Source organism: Coenobita brevimanus, chromosome 94 (genome assembly GCF_032717465.1).
Source record: "Coenobita brevimanus isolate Jiangsu-jjx chromosome 94, ASM3271746v2, whole genome shotgun sequence".
NCBI classification, from domain to species: Eukaryota; Metazoa; Arthropoda; class Malacostraca; order Decapoda; family Coenobitidae; genus Coenobita; species Coenobita brevimanus.
Genome location: NC_137047.1, coordinates 22,069,990 through 22,084,761, shown reverse-complemented (window position 1 = coordinate 22,084,761; position 14,772 = coordinate 22,069,990). Strand labels below are relative to the sequence as shown.

The window sequence follows — 14,772 nt, the reverse complement described above, 5'->3', positions numbered from 1 at the left end:
AGTCAAGCTCGTATTGTCCCTGGTCTTAGACCATATTTATCGTACATATCCTTAAATTTGTGAATTGTTTTGGCACACACTATTTCATTCGGTAGTGCATTCCATTGATCAATTGCTCTGTTTGGGAAACTGAATTTCCTTACGTCTTTATCACCTCTCTTCTTATGCAGTTTTTTGCAGTGTCCTCTTGCTGATGCTTCTCCATATGTTAAGTAATCATTTATGTCTATTTTCTCCTTTCCTGATATGCACTTATATAGCATTATCATGTCACCTCTTTTCCTTCTCTCCTGTAGTGTTGGTAGATTCAGTTTATTTAGTCTTTCTTCGTAGCTTAGGTCCCTTAAGCTTGGTATCCATCTTGTAGTGGCCCTTTGAACTTTTTCAATCTTGTCTATATGCTTTTTGAGATGAGGACTCCAGACTATTGATGCATATTCCAAGGTTGGTCTAATGAATGATGTTATTATCCTTCTTAGCATATCTTCATTTATGTATGTGAATGCTATTCTCATATTTGCAAGCAGTGTATACATGTTTCGTACCTTCTCGCTGATGTGGTCAGCCGGAGATAGTCTGTTATTGATAATCACACCTAGGTCTTTCTCTCTTTCTGATGTGTATAGGGTTTTATTTCCTAACTTATACTCCCAATCAGGTCTTTTTCCACTTTTACCAAACTTGATTACATGACACTTGTCCACATTGAATTCCCTTTGCCATGTACTACTCCATTCATGAAGTTTATTTAATTCTTCTTGTAGCTCCCAACAAGAGTCTGTGCTAGTAATTCTCCTTTGTATTTTTGCATCATCTGCAAACATATTCAGATAGCTCTCATTTCCAGTGTTACTGTTTATATCATTTATGTACACTAGAAACATGATTGGTGCCAGCACCGAACCCTGTGGTACTCCACTAGTCACTTCTTTCCATGATGAGTAGTTTCCTCTTAGTACTGTCCTCATTTCTCTTTTTATGAGAAAGTCTTGCATCCAACAAAACAGTTTGCCTCGAACTCCTCCTTGATGGTACAGCTTCCATAAAAGTCTTTGGTGTGGTACTGTGTCAAAAGCTTTCTTGAAATCTAAATAGATACTGTCCACCCATCCTTCCCTTTCCTGTATTGTGTTTGTTACTCTGTCATAGTAGCTCAACAGATTAGGAACACATGATTTTCCTTTTCTGAAGCCAAACTGTCTTTCTGTTATCATACCGTGTTCTTCTAGATGATTTACCCAAGCTTCTAAGTTTTTCTAATACCTTGCTTACAATACTGGTCAGTGATACTGGTCGGTAGTTGAGAGGATTTTGTCTATTTCCTTTCTTGAATAAGGAGACTATATTTGCTTTTTTCCAAATATCAGGTAGTTTCCCTTGACTCAAGGATTTCTTGAAAATTAAAAATAATGGTTTACTTAACTCCTTTCCACATTCTCGTAACACCCAACATGAAATTTCATCAGGACCACTTGCTTTTCCTCGGTCTAATCTACTTAACTCCTCCTGTATTACTTTTTCTGCTATTTGTATATCTGGTAGTATGTGTGGACATGCGTGTTCCACATATTCCCTCTCAAAAATTTTTTCTTCTGTAAAAACTAATTGGAAATTCTTATTTAGTGCTTCACAAATATCTTTCTCTTGTGTATAAGTGATTCCCTCGTCCGTGATGGATTGTATTATATCTTTTACTTTGGTTTTGCTTCTGATATAGCTGTAAAACAGCTTTGGTTGATCACTACTTTTATTTATTATATCCTCCTCAAACTGTTTTTGGGCTTCCCTCCTTATTCTTGTATAGTCGTTTCTTGCCTGTTTGTAATTATTATACGCCCTTTCACTATTGTGTCTTCTGCATCTATTCCACAACAAATCTCTTCTTTCTTCTGATTTTTTACATTCTGTATTGAACCATTTCTGTATTTTCTTATCTGCTTCTTTGTGCTGTGGGATGTACTTCTGGACTCCTATTTCATAAAATTCACAAAAATTTTTATATTTTCATTCATTCATTGCCAGACGCCATGTATCCCAAACGGGGTGGCCAACGGCTTAGAGTTAATTGTTTTACAGGGAGGGGCACTAATCCTCCACCAACCCCACCTGACACGTTGGGATGCCAACAGCATCTGGTGTTCCCAGGCGGTCACCCATCCAAGTACTAACCAGACCCAACGTTGCTTAACTTCGCTGATCGGACGGGAAGCGGTGTACTCAACGTGGCATACAGCATTTAAATCTTGTCCTCTAAGCTCATTTTCCCAATCAACTTCTAAGAAATACTTCTTTAGGTCTTGATAATTTCCCTTTTTATAGTTTAGTCTCTTTTTGTAACTGTCATTGCTGTTTACTATGTCATATGCTATCCTGAAGTTATAATTTAGTACTGCATGATCGCTTTTGCCGAGTGGAGGGTGATATATTAAACTGTCAATGTCATTTTCTTGCCTAGTAAATATTAGATCTAGCACTGAAGGTACATCAAGTCCTCTTTTTCTAGTGGTTTCCCTCACATGTTGCGTTAAGAAAAACTCTTGTACGAGATCCAGGAGCTTTTGGTCCCAACAGCTTTCTTGGCTATTTATATCTAGAGTATTCCAATTTATATTTGTATTGAAATCCCCAGTTAGTATAATTCTTTCCGATTTCTCTTCCATTTTATGTAGCAAGGATCTTATACTCTGAATTGTACTCTCTGCCAGGTCCTCATATTTGTCTCTTTCCCATGTGTTTGATCTGGGTGGCATATACAAATTGCCTACAATTACTTTACCTTCAGATGTGTCGATCTCTACTGCAATCAGTTCTACTTGTGATGGTATATCTAGGTTTATTTCCTTGACTTTTAGATTTTTCTTTGTTAATATTATAATTCCTCCTCCTTTTTTTAAATTTCTGTCTCTTCTCCATATATTGTATTCCTCTAAGTTTAGTATGTCATTGGATATCCTTGGTGTTAATTTTGTCTCAGTTAGGCATATTATTTGTGGTTCATTTTCTCTGACATAATCATTCATCTCTAGTAATTTAGATACCATTCCATCCACATTTGAGTACATCAACTTTATCATCTTGTTTATATACTTGTCATGACATGGTTCTACTAACTTCCTCCTTTTTCTTCCATCCTGTTTGTGTACCACTTTCGTACCTGCAATCCTATTACTTTGTAAAAAAAAAAAATGTCTTGTCCTCTTCTGATCTTCCCTCATTTTTTGTTTTTGCTTCCTCCCTTTTCTCTTTCAGTAATTCCAGTTCCTCTTGTGTTAGGCATCTTTTTATCCATACATTTTTGAACTCCTCTTTTTCCATAAGATTCTTTGCATTTTTTAGTATCTCTTCCACAGTGTTTACACTCTGGAAAGTCACCTTTAGAGGTCTTGTCTTGCTTTTCTCGTATTTCCCTAACCTTTGTGTTCCTCTATGTCTTTACTACAGATTTCCTCTGATACTTCTTTCAGTAAGCTCATTACATTTGCCATCTCCTTTTTGTCTCTAGTGATTTTGTTTTTAATTTCTTCCTCTTCTATACCAGTGATTACTATTGATTTATTTATTTCTACTGAATTTCTGACTAACTTTGGATTGTTTTGGATTATTCTTTTCACTTCCTTTTTAATGTTTTTTTCCTCCACCCTTGTTTCTAAGTCTTTCTTTACTTTCACCATTTCAGCATACGTGGTTTCTACATCATTTTTGTAGCTTTGCACAGCTTCATTCACCTGTGTTATCTTCTCCTCAATATCACTGCTCTGGTCCATAAGACTGCTTGCTTGTCTAATTGTCTTTGTGTCATTTTTTAACTCTTCCATAACACTCTCGTGATTAACTACTGTACTTCCCATTTCACTCACTTTCTTCCTAAGCGTATTCAATTCCACTGTTAGTTCACTGATGGTTGTCTTTCTTATTGGCCTCCCTTCCCAGTTTTTCTATCTCTTCCTTTTGCAAGTGCATTTGCTTCTTTATTTCATCAATTTCATTTTTGAAAGCCATTTCTAGTTTGTGTACACGTTCAACCAGTCTATTGTGAGTCTCCACTTCAACCAGTTCTTGGTAGAAATCATCATTTTGCTTTTTATTTTTATCCCTTTTCTTTTCCAAATTTGTTTTACTGAAGTATGTATCCATTTTGTAATACTAAATGAAGAGTATGTACTTACACTTTCCGCGTGTTGCCGTAGTATAAACAATCCCAGCTGACTCAACGCATCGTGGTTCTTTGTTGTTTGAACAAGTCTTATTTAAACTTATTATTTCTTTTCCTTTTAATAATGAAAAATCATTTAGTCTAACCTGGTACAGAGCTTGACTCATTCAAAGATACTTATTTAGGTAATGCCTCTGGCCGAGTTGAGCTGGTATGGAGCGCCGGTAAAGGACGTCTTCCTCCGACGATGCCGTGTGTGTGTGTGTGTGTGTGGTGTGTATTTACCTATTTGTAGTATACATGAATTGAGCAATGCTCGTGTTGTCCTGTCTCCATATCCACATTTATCAAGTCTACCTTTACACACATGAATGTTTTTCTCATGCACCACCTCTTTGTCTAAGTCGTTCCAAATATTTAAGAATATACCTAATGGGGTGCTTTCAAAGCTAGTATTCCGCTAGATGGCTCCACTGTTGCAGTAAACACATTCCCCGCACTGTTTAAAAAGCATATTTTTCTTTGTTAAATATCTATACTGTTGTGTGAAAATGTGGATCATGGTAATGTCATATGCCGAAATATAAATAATACAAATAGAACACGTATATATAACGTATCATGAAGTGTTTATATTTATCATAAACGGAAATTAAAATGTCACTGATGGCATGTGATGGCAACCCGTCCTTCCAGTGACCCTATATTATTTAATTTCTGCTACATTTAGTGCAAATTTGGTTCTTAATACATTGTCTGTTCAGACTGTAAAGTACGCCTAGTGGGTATCTAGACTCATCCAGTTTCTGTGTGGGCAGAAATTTAATGTTGAGTAAATACTGGCATTCAACATTTTGCTCGCTTCCTTCACGCATGCGCACCACAAGACAGTCCCGTGTTTAAGTTTTTTCACGAGGGATGTCATCATGTCAAGTTTCCATGAAAAATTTTATTTTGATGGCGCGTAATGTCACGGATTCACTCAGAGTAGAAACAAGCTAAATTCATAACATTCGTCATTGGTTCATAAGTGACTATGTACAGGCAGTGTGTTTCACTGCGCGATATCTTTGTGTGATTGTCATTCCCACATCTTGCCTCTCTAGCTCTTAACTAAACTACGCTCATTTCTCATGTCCCTGTACCCGACGTTGGTTACATTACTGTCGTAAATGGACACACCCACAAACACATATAGTTCAGTAATATGAGTTCCTGACTGTTGAGCTGAGAGAGAGACACCTTCCCCTGCAGCTTCCTTGCACCATGAGTGAGTCATATTCATATGTATCATTGGAGCGTTTTGTAAATAAAGTGTTACAGTGAAGTTTTGTCTTTTTCTGTTGAGAACTAGTGGTTATTTTAATTTTTACATTTCGCCAGGTGCCTACCAAATAAATACCTTAAGGTCATCTTATCATCAATATCTCACACACATTGCCCCCTCTTGGCAAGTCCCTAATGGTATGGTCATGTGAGAACGGTCTCCAGGCCACCTGTCCACACACATATGTTTGTAGGATCTTCCACTGACTGAGTCAGTAGCTTGTGCACATACCAGTCCTCTTGACCTGGATGCAATCTCACTGGGGGTAGACATTTAAGAGGATGCAGTAGTATTTACTCGTCATGTGTTCTCACGTTTGCATATATATATATATATATATATATATATATATATATATATATATATATATATATATATATATATATATATAAATCGTGAATACTGAACTTGACTCCGTGTGAATCTTTTGGATCACTTGGAGGCGATGTCTTGGCTTGTGTACCTTCCACAGTCGTCTGTCCTCGGTGAGACCGGGCAAAGAATGACGCGTAAACAATCTTGGTTTTGGGACGGTTCCTCAGACCGGATGATTTATGATGGTGAATGCCAGTATTTACTCAACATTAAATTTCTGCCCACATAGAGACTGAATGAGTCAAGATACCCACTAGGCGTACTTTACACTCTGAACAAACTATGTATTAAGAATCTAACTTGCACTAAATATAGCAGAAATTAAATAATATAGGACCACTGAAATGGCGATTGCCATCACATGCCATCAGTGATATTTTAATTTCAGTTTATGATAAATATAAACAATTCATGATACGTTATATATACGTTTTCTATTTGTATTATTTATATTACGGCATATGACATTACCATGATTCACAATTTCACACAACAGTGTAAATATTTAACAAATAAAATTATGCTTTTTATACAGCGCGGGAATGTGTTTACTGCTACAGTGGAGCCATCTGACGGAATACTAGGCTTTTCAGAAGCACCCCATTGTGATATACACGGAATGTACTATGCTCGTGGGTTTCCGTCGCTGTTTCTCAATAAGTCGAATTTAAATTTAAACTCGTTTAAGTTTTTAGACTGGACGATCTCTTTGTCCAGGCTATTCCATAAGCCTATACTTCTGTAAGGAAAGCTATATTTCTTGATATCCTTCAAGCAGCTTGACTTTTTCAATTTCATGCCATGTCCTCTTGTTGCTCTCTTATCCCATACAAACAGATCTTCTTTGTCAATTTTATCTACTCCCACCCTGGTCCTGAACACCGCAATCATGTCTCCCCTCTTTCTCCTTTCCTCTAACGAAGGCAAATCCAGTTTTTCCAGCCTCTCTCTGTATGACAGGTCTGTCAGACTGGGGACCATCTTGGTTGCTGTTCTTTGTATTCTCTCAATCTTGTTTATATCTTTCTTTTTGTGTGGGGACCACACTACCGCTGCATATTCTAACCTGGGGCGGATCATGGCCACTATCAATTTTTTCATCATTTCCTCATCCATATAATGAAATGCTACTCTTATGTTAGTCAAGAGCTTATAAGTCTCTCCAACTATCTTGTTAATGTGCTTTTCTGGTGACAAACTATCTTGGACCAGCACTCCCAAATCTTTCTCTTCTCTCCTTTTTGTGATTAATTCATTACCCAAAAAATAATTCAGTGATGGTCTCCTGGTACTTTTACCCATTTCCAATATTTTACATTTCTTTACATTAAATTTCATTTCCCACGTCCGGCTCCAATTGTGTATCCTGTCCAAATCCTCCTGCAGTATTTTACAATCCTCCTCAACCTCTATCTTCCTCAAGATCTTTACATCATCGGCAAACAGACTCGCATAACTGTTCACTCCATCTACCATATCATTTACGTAAATCAGGAACATTACTGGCGCCAACACTGAGCCTTGAGGGACTCCACTTGTTACTTCCCTCCATCCAGACATCTTTTCCTTTATTACTGTCCTCATTTGTCTGTCTCTCAAAAAGTCTCTCATCCATTCCAGAAGTTTCCCCTTTAGTCCTCCTATATATTCTAGTTTCCACATTAGTCTCTTATGAGGTACCTTGTCAAAGGCCTTCTCTAAGTCTAAGTACACACAATCCACCCAACCATCTCTCTCCTGTACCACATCAATCGCTCTTGAGTAAAAGCTCAACAAGTTTGAAACACATGACCTTCCACTTCTGAATCCAAACTGACATTCAGCCAAAATATTCATCTCTTCCAGATATTTTATCCATCTGTCTTTCAGGATTCTCACACAATTTTGCGACCATGCTGGTTAGAGACACTGGTCTATAATTCAGGGGTTCTTCCCTGTTTCCTCCCTTGTAAATTGGTACCACATTTGCCCTCTTCCATTCTTTTGGCACTTTCCCCTCTTCCAGTGAGCATACAATTAAGCTGTGAATTTTATCCGCCAGTTGTTCTCTGCATTCCTTCAGTACCCAATTAGAAATTCCATCAGGTCCTGGGGCTTTCCTTACATCTTGAGTTTCCAGTAATTTATACACTTCCTGCACCTCCACTTTTATATCTTTCATCACCGGAACATTTCTAATCACTCCCTCCCCTTCCACAAGCTCCTTTTCTTTAGTGAAAACTGACTGGAAACGTTTGTTCATTATTTCTGCTTGCATTGCCGCATCCTTAAAGACCTCTCCATCTACTTTCAGCTTGGTGATTCCTTCCTTTTGTTTCAGTTTGCCATTAACTAATCTATAAAACAGTTTGGGTTCATCCTTGCATTTGTCAATTATACCTTTTTCAAAATTCCTTTCTTCTTCCCTACGTATTCTTGTGTATTCGTTTCTTGTTCTTTTATATTCTTCCTTTGTTCTGTCGTTACCTCTCTTTCTCCAATTGTTCCACGCCTTATCTCTCTCTTTTTTGGCTATCATACACCTTCTGTTAACCCGCCCCGTCCCGGCCACTTTTCGACCACTGGTACCCCCTAATCCCGGGCAATTTTCGACCTTTTTTTTTTTTGCTTAAACTTTCGCTTTTGGTCAGAAACAATGGCCGGTGGCAAAGAAAGTGGTCCCTGGGGTCCCTAATTAGCTTTAACCATGTATGCGATGGTCCCACCTGGCCCCGTGTTCTCCCTATGCGGTGTGAGCATCAAACGTTTTCTATGGTATTATAAGTTTGGGAAACCAATGAAAGTAAGTAGAAATGAATTTATTACAAACATAAAAACATGTGATAAAAGAGTATATTGGATTTTATACAAAAATAGAGCAGAAATAACCATTGTACCATCGTGAGAAACGAGCAAAATCGGCCAACTTGGTTCCCATGAATCGCTAACATTCTAAAATCATGATACATATAATTTTTTTTACTTACATAATACTTCTACAATAACATTATACCATTTTACATTATATTGAACTGTTTTTACGTATTCACAGGCCTTTTGATAACATTTAGCGTAATGCTAGCGCTAATTTACGTAGTGAGTGAACTCGCTGTGACTGATGTTTCAACTCGTATTGTGCTTTTTCTACTAACATAATACCTTTCTAATATTATTATACACTTTTCAACTTTATAGAACTGTTTTGAGATTATTTCAGGCCTTACGTCAATATATAGCGTAATAATAGCGCATAGTAACACACACGGTGAAGTCGCTATGACAACTAATTCAACTTACAACCTATTTTTTTACTTATATAATTATTCTACACTAACATTGCACATGTAAACACTTGATATAATTGATATTACATCATTTCTGAACGTAAGATGGAACTTAGCGTCATATTTGCGCGTACTTACACAGGGAGTGTTATCGCGATATTATTTGTTTCATCTTACACAAGTAATCAACTTATAAAATACCTTACTACTAACATTACAACATCATCCACTGTATATAATTCCTATCACATACTTACTGACCAGAATGTGGGTGTAATCGTGACATCAATTATGACAACTTACAGTAATGTTCAACTTATGTTTTATTCATGCTAACATTACACCCGTTTCCACTTTATTTCCTTGCTATCACATATTTACTGACCAGATTTACACAGTGGGTGTAGTTTTGATAACTATTCTTTCCACTTACACTAATTCTCATCTTATACATTACTTTTCTGAAAAAATAACACCCGTTTCAACTTTATATTTGACTTAGCACCTACTGACTGGCCTTACCATTATCATGAGCGTCATTTCGCCTTCCCACACAGTTTCAGAAGTGTACGAGATTATGGTATTCCTTGAAACAAGGCTGAAGGCACAACGCAACATTGCACTCGACACACTCGTATCTTGTGTCTTTTCTCTGCGTTGATGGTCTGACTGTCGAGTGCTTACATACATGGCAGCGACGCTGGGGTTTACGACGGTTTGGTTCGGAAGGGATTGCGCTGGGGTAGTGGCGGGCTGCAAGACGTAGGAGAGTCTGAACAGCACGGGGGGAGCGGGGGCGGTGTGAGGGTCTTTCCTGGGCATGCTTGGCGATTATTTCACGTGCCAGCTCCCTCACAAACCCCTCAAAGGTCTCGGATACTCCGGTGGTCATTGCGTGCAGGTAGTGGGCGTTCAGGACCGTGATGTCGAGCAAGTGGAAAAAGAGTTTCTTGTACCACTTCATCGTTGTCCTGGCACAGTCAACACTTGAAATCATCGAGTCTGACTGATCAACTTGCCTCATGTTCAGATTATAGGCAAGTACAGACTCTGGTTTCCATACGTTGCGCCTCCTCTCGCTACGGTGATCCACGGAGTCTGTGCGGTGCATCAAGGGGCTGTGAACAGTTGATAGGAGGCAAACTTCCCTGTTGTGGTTCCACAGGGTTGCAAGGATGTTATTGGCCTGGAAGAAAACCACCTCATTCTTGTCAAGTTTCCTCCCTGTCTTGACCATATGGCGACGGTTTCTCTTGACTGTACCACAGACTCCGGTGTCGTGTTGGTGGAGGAACCTAGCGAGAAGAGGGCTAGTGTACCAGTTGTCCAGGTACAAAACATGACCACGATGAAGGTACTCTTCTATCATTGTCTTCACCACGGCCCCAGAGAGTCCTATACTCCGATCTTCTATTATATCTGTCTGTGCGCCCGTGTACAAGGCTATGTCTTGCACATAACCAGTCTTACAGTCACACATAACAAAGATCTTGAACCCGAAACGGTGTCTCTTGCTGGGTATATACTGCCTAAAGGAAATATTGCCTCTCCACAACACAAGACTCTCGTCTATGACGAGGTCTCTGTAGGGATAAAATGAGGAGCGGAACATTTCCCGTAAATGATCAAATACCAGCCTAATTCTCCTCATTTTATCGGTGTTATTTGCATTGGCTGGATCATCTGCATCAAAAAAGTGGAGGCGGCCGAGAATAAGCTGAAATCTATTACGACCCATCACCTTTCCAAAGAAAGGTGTTAGGATGATTGGGTCCGTTGTCCAATAGGCAGGAATTTGATTTTTCTTCACCACACCCATCAAGATTACCAGGGCCAAAAATAGGAACATCTCTGATATAGTCACGGGAAAGTCATACTGTTCTGCATGCTTGCTTGTGGTTCCTAGGCGTTCACTTTCAAGGCGCTGGGATTGTGAAAACATATTCGTCTGTTCTACTATGCGCCCAACAAACGCCTCATCAAAAAACAAATTGAAAAAATCTAAACGTGACGACCCAGCATTTACACCTGGAGCCGTGCAACCTGACCGCCACTCCTCAGTGAACTGGTGAATGATGGGAGTAAAATTACTCCCATCCTCCCAGTTCCACGTGACACCACCGTCTTCAGCCACGTCACCATCGTCCCCTTCGTCAGGGTGGGGAGGTGAGGGTGGTGGGGGAGGTTGGGGAGGTGGAGAGCGGCGCCTCTCATCACTCGCACTTCTCTTCCCTCTCCCTTTTCCTTTGCCCTTTCCCTTCCCTTTCTTTCCTTTCCCCACATCCTGGGGCTGTGGGGAGGAAGTTTGGGCATATTCAGGGGCGAAAGAAGTGCTGGGGAGTGACTCAACCTCCTCTCCCCTAGGCCTACGAGCACCACGTGCTCGTGCTGCCTCCCTCCCACCAATGGCCCCTTCACCCCGCACTACCCCCACACCACTCTCACTTTCACCCCGCACTGCCGCCACAACACTTTCCCTTTCTCCCAGCAATCCCACCACACCACTTGCTACTTCCCCAGACAAAGTACTTGAACCATACCTTAGGTGTCGTCTCGCCCCACCTTCTGATCCACGTGGTGATATTTTTCCTTTCCCAACCACTCGGCGATATCACGTCCTAGCCCTCCGTCATCCTCATCGTCCTCATCCTCGTCCTGATCAGAATCGTGATGGAGAGATAGCTGTGCACGTGGTTGGGGAGCAGCCTGGCCTTCCCTTGCCTTACGGTATGTCACATACCGCGTTTTTCGGGGCGAAGGGACCTCCTCATCACTGCTACTTATTTCTTCCTCTGGCTGGACGTAATCGCGATCCACCACATCATCATCGAGTGGAGAATCACTGTCTCCAGTGAAGGCTTCCAGGACGGATGCAATTTGCTCATCTGAGAGACCTTTCCGCGCCATGTCTGACCTGGGTCACTGCTGGCAGGTGAGTGACCGAGACAAGGGCGAGCGCGGGTCACGCGGGGTCTAGGACGCTGCCCGCCTGGCGGCAGGTAGGGGAGGCTTGGGTACCCGGGCGAAACGAAAATCTCCCGCGAATTTTGAAATTTGTGGAAATTATGAACCTTGCAATTGCAGGACGTTGAAGTACGTCCTCGGGACTGGGGCTGTGACAAAACGTGAGGAAGTGGAAGTACGTCCTCGGGACGGCGCGGGTTAAACCACTCCTTTTTCCTGTTTTCTTTCCCTCTTACTCTTGGTACAAATTTTTCCACTTCCAAATTATAGAGGTCTAGAAAGATATCCCACTTCCTCTGTATCTTTCTTGTTTCTCTGAATTTTCTCCAATCCGCATTTTCAAAAAAGTTTCTCAATCCTGTAAAATTTGCTTTGCCAAAGTTGTATCTTCCCTGTCTATGAAGCTCGTCTCTTGGCTCGACGTTTCCTATTAACATCTGGAACTCAATGACCACTTGATCTCTTTTTTCCAAAGGACAGAGATATTCCAATGATTCTATTACATCGGGTTCTTTGGTGAACAGTAAATCTAACCTTGCTGGTGTGTCCTCACCTCGAAACCGTGTCTCTTCTTTGACCCACTGCATCATCACATTATTCATTATTATATTTAATAACATAGTACCCCACGAATCCTCGCCGCCTCCCGAGTACCATTCCTCCCAGTTCACCTCTTTACAATTAAAGTCACCCACCAAAATTATATTATTGCTTTTCTCAATTATTTTTTGCAAGTAGCTAGCCATATCCGACAACATCTCATGGTATTCGTCATCCTTCCATGCTCTCGTCTTTGGGGGAACATACACTACCGCCATATCTCTCTTAACATTCTCTCCAGTTTCTAATTTCATATATATCACTTCAGCCCTGCCTTCTCCCATTTCCACAGTATCTACATTTATGTTGTTCTTCACTGCTATCATCACTCCTCCTCCCTTTTTTTCTTTTCTGTCTTTTCTCCACAGTTTGTATTTACCATCTCCCAAATGAACATCAATATCTTCTCTTAATTTGGTCTCTACAAAGCACATGACATCAGGTTCATGTTCTCTCATGAAATCATTAATTTCGATCCTTGTCGATATGAAACCATCAACATTAGTATATATCACCTTCAAATTATTTTTGACATTATTAATACCCTCTTCTCTCCTACTCTCTGTCCGTACCACACTTCCTCAACTTCTGATCTTTCACAACCATCCCCCCTAGTTTCCTTCACTTCTATTTCCTTAAATACCATTTCCTTACTTTCATATCCAATACTCTCCAAAAAAAAGTATTACGTTCTTCCTCTGTCCTCTTATCATTTTTTTCCTTTACTTCTTCCTTTAATGATTTTAAAACTTCTCTTTCTTCTTCATTCAGATCTTTTCTTATTATAATATTTTCCATCCCCGCCTCTTTGCTTAATTTCCAGGTCACTTTAAGTATCTCATTTATTACACTTTCTGATGTAAACTTGACTCTCATTGGTCTTGTTTCCCCTTTCTTATAAGGCCCTATCCTCCTTACTTTCTCAATTTCTTTTACCCACTTGTCTCCTTCTGGGTCAATCTTGCCTAATATTCCTCTCACCATGTTCGTGTCTCTCTCGAGTCTTGCGAACCTAACCTTTTCTTCCTCTTCCCTGTTTCCAAATACTACCACACATCTATTCCTTTCTACAGTTTCTCACACTATTTTCTCTTTTTTCTTCAGTATTTTCACTACATTTTCTTCCATTTCTTTCTTGTTCATTTCCCTTTCTTCCTGGATGATCTCTCTTAAGCTGACCACTTCTTTCTGTTCTTCTTCTACGTGTGCCCACTTTGCCTTGTGTTCTTCTAGTACATTACTCACCTTCTCCGTTTTATTAGTACTCTCTTCAAGTGTCCTCCTCAGTTCAACATTTTCCCTCTTCAAATTCTTAATTTCTTCATTGGCTGTTTCGTTGGACTGGATTAGACTCTGTATGGTGGTTTCCGTATTTCCTGACACATCCTTTATCACTAGATTCTCTACTTTTTTTTCGAGTTCACTAATCCTCATAATTAATGTTTTCACCAGGTCCATGACATTAGTATTAGCATCAAATCCTTGAAATTCCATTCCCTCATTGTTTACATTTTCGGCCGTGTTTAACGTACCGGTAAAGTACCCAAACAGCTGTTACCGAATAAGCCACAAACATTCATGTATACTATTGCCAACAAATCTTTACATTTTTGGTAGTCTACCAACTTTCATTATTTTAAATTTAAAGAAAGACCCTAGGAGACAGGACAGACAAAATTCCTGAAACTACTCAAGGTTAGGAGCGATGCCTGGGACGTCCTCTCTCTCCGGCTGTTCGTGTGTGTGTGTGTGTGTGTGTTTGTTTCTTAGTTTCTTACCTAACTGTCTTTTTACAGGAATGAGCCAAGCTCGTACTGTCCATTAAACCATTTCTGTCACACTTATCCTTAAACTTATACAGTTTTGCCACACACTATTTCATTCAGCAGTGCATTCCACTGATCAATTGCCCTATTTGGAAAACTGGATTTTCTTTCATATTTATTGCCTCTCTTTTTGTAGTTTTTTGCAGTGTCCTCTTGCTGATGCTTCCCCATGGGTTATGTAATCATTTATGTTTATTTTTTCCTTCCCTGAATTGTATTTATATAGCATGATCATGTCTCCTCTTTTCCTTCTCTCCTGTAGTG

At 39.8% G+C, this 14,772-nt stretch overlaps 1 pseudogene; it reads right to left on the bottom strand.

Annotated features, from left to right (window-relative positions):
• Positions 1-2,120: 2,120 nt before the first annotated feature.
• On the bottom strand, positions 2,121-2,240 carry LOC145413027 (5S ribosomal RNA; annotated as a pseudogene).
• Between the last annotated feature and the right edge of the window lie 12,532 nt (positions 2,241-14,772).